Below are 3,099 nucleotides of genomic sequence, written 5' to 3'. Positions count from 1 at the left end.
TTGTTGTCCAACTTTTTTCTAAGTACCTGTGGAATATGGGCATAGGCAAGACACCCAAAGGTACGAAAGTGACCAACAGAAGGTTTACGGCTGTTCCAAGCCTCAAAAGGTGTGATGGTCTTCAAGGCTTTGGTAGGGCATCTGTTCAAAATATGGCAAGCACACATGACTGCTTCCATCCAAAAACTATGAGGCAAGCTTTTTGCCTTTAGCATACATCCGGCCATCTCCATGAGTGACCGATTCTTCCTCTCTGCTACCCCATTCTACTGTGGAGTATAGACTGTAGTATACTGATGGACTATGCCCTTCTGCTGCAAAAAGGAATTCAGCATAGAGGACATGTATTCCCCCCCTCGGTCCGAACAGAGAGTCTTAATCTTGCATCCAGATTGATTTTCAACAAGTGCACTGAAAGCCAAAAATGCATCATACACTTCTGACTTCTTTTTCAAACAGTAGACCCAGTAAAAACGTGTAAAGCCATCAATGAATGTCACAAAATAATAACAACCGCCCAATGACATGGTCTGCATAGGCCCACAAATATCTGAATGCACCAACTGCAATCTGGTTGTTGCTCTGAAAGCAACATCACGAGGAAATGAGAAACGATGCATTTTCCCTAAAATGCATCCCTCGCATAAGTGCTCAGGAGGTCTCTCCAAGAGAGGTAAGCCATCCAGCATCTGAGTACGTTGCAAAAGCATCAAGCTGCCAAAGTTTACATGCCCCAAACGAGCATGCCATAACTCCGCCTGTATCATAGCAGGAGTAAGAGTGGATGTGAAGTATGCCGATTGATATACTGAAAGAGCATCCAACTCATATAAACCATGACACAAAGATCCTGTCAAGACCAAAGTCATGCGTTCTTTATCTCTCACCATGCAACGGTCATCATCAAATGTGACCTGCAAACCACGTCGTGCCAAAGAAGAAATAGAAAGCAAATTCTTCTTGATTCCAGGCACAAACAAAGCATCCTACAAGCGGAGAATAGAGCCATCAATGGCTGTGAGCTGAATCTCCCCAATACCACGAACAGGGTATGATGCATTATTGGCACACTGTACCGATTTCCCAACGGGAGGTGCACTAACTGAAGCAAACAAATCTCTGCGAGATGTAATATGTCTAGAAGCACCACTGTCTAAGAACCAAGTGTCAGCATCCTCTGTAGAGCTAAGTGCTCTATCGGCCCAAGAGATGTCATAACTGCAAGTGTAAAAACAATAGTCCCTGTCCACAACAAAGGACGCAGACTCACTAGCAGTGGAAGGAGTAGTAGAAATAGACATTCCTGATTCCTTCTTCTTCTCTTTGGCAATGCGCTTCCTGCACTCAGTGATATAGTGGCCGGGCTTCTTACAATAGTGACATTTTCCTTTTTTAGCTTGCGTCCCCTCTTGTGTCTAATTCTGCGATGTGCCCGAAGTGCCAGAACTCTGTGGAGCATTTTTCACCTTGCTGTTTTTGCCTTTCTGTCTTGCCACAAAAGCCTGCTCAGAGACTATAGCATCCACACCACTATTTTTCCGTGTTTGCTCCTCCTCTAGAAGCAAACTAACCAGCTGAATAAAAGTGAGTGGGTGCTCAGCAATCCTCATGGTGAGGTTCAATGCAGTATGAAAAGACAAGTACGAAGGAGGTAAGGAATTCAAGGTGGTGGATATCAACTGTGCATCCGAAAAATACTCATCTACATTCATGAGCTGCTCCCTCAAGTCCTGAATCTTATTTAAGTGATCCTGCATAGAATCACCCTCATGCATCTTCAGAGTTTCCAACTCTTTCTTTAAGAAAGAGATCCGAGTCTCATTCTTTCCTGCAAACATATGCTCCAAAGTCAACCATGCATCTCGTGAAGAAGATGCCGAACGAATGTGAGGGATGATGGACCGTTGAACTGCCAGAGCAATCAACGACAAGGCCTGTGCATCACGTGTATCCCAAGCTTTTTGAGCTGCAGTTCTTGGAGGAAGTGGCTGAGGTGGAGCGGGCTGAGGTCCCCGTTGTCCACGTGTGCCATGGGGAGGAGGAGTAACGGGAGCTACAACTCCCGGTCGAGTTTCCTCTCCACTGACATAATCTCATAAATTCTTGGCCACTAATACATTCTTCATCATGAATGACCAAAGCGAATAGTTGTTTCCGTCCAATCTGTCTTCCTTGGATACATACGTAAAGACATCACCTCCCTGATTTGCCATGACGACAAATTTCCAAAGACAAAATGAGCAATGTCAAAGCAGTATGGACTGGAAATCTGCAAATTTCCAGAAATTGCAGCAAACATGCTTCTGCAATTAATGTGCAAGGGCGTACTCTGTCAAAAAACTGTCTTTTAATGCACGCTTCCCAAGGTGCAAACAGTGCTCATCAACACTGTTATATCAAAATCCCCAAAATTTTTGCCAAAATGTCTGTCAAAACAGTCTTTTTGTGACTCTACCAGCAGTTCATATGCAACTATGCTCAAAATACACAAAAGCCCCAAAATTTCTGATGATCCAGTCCAGAAATTTGCATCAAATTTATCCCACACCTGTGCTGTGCTTGCCGCGTATGAACCTCCTCTTCCAGAGCTTTGTTCTGGGCTAAAATTCAAAATTTTTGTTTAAAATGTACCTGACGTGGAGCAGGCTGACGTGCTGGTCAGACGGCGTAGGCGGACTGCTGGTCGCTGGTCAGACGCAGGCGATAGTGCTGACGGTAGCAGGCAGGCGGTGCAGGAAACGGGGCCCTGGTGTTTGACGACGTGGAGCCATGGCGTTTGACGGCGAACGTGTGTCAGAAGTGACGTCTGGACGACAGGTGACTTAGGCGGCGCCTGGGCTGACGAGGGCTGCGCTGACAAACAGCGCGCTGGCTGACGAACAGCGCGCAGGTGGAGCTGCGCTGGCGGGTGGTGCTGACCTGGCGGGTGGAGCTGCGCTGGCTCACTGACAGGCGCAGGGACAGGTTGCGTGCCACAGGCAGGCGGCCATAGACAGGCTGCGCTTGGATACCACAGGCGGTGCTGGGGACTGGAGCTGGGCGCTGCAAACTGCAGACAGGTGGTGAGCTCAGAGCTGAGCTCTGATACCAAATGTGAGA

This window comes from Lygodium microphyllum, chromosome 19 (assembly GCF_053477565.2).
Source record: "Lygodium microphyllum isolate KBCC chromosome 19, Lygodium_microphyllum_v1.1.10, whole genome shotgun sequence".
NCBI lineage: Eukaryota > Viridiplantae > Streptophyta > Polypodiopsida > Schizaeales > Lygodiaceae > Lygodium > Lygodium microphyllum.
The sequence above is the reverse complement of the archived record's forward strand: the minus strand, read 5'-3'. Positions refer to the sequence as shown.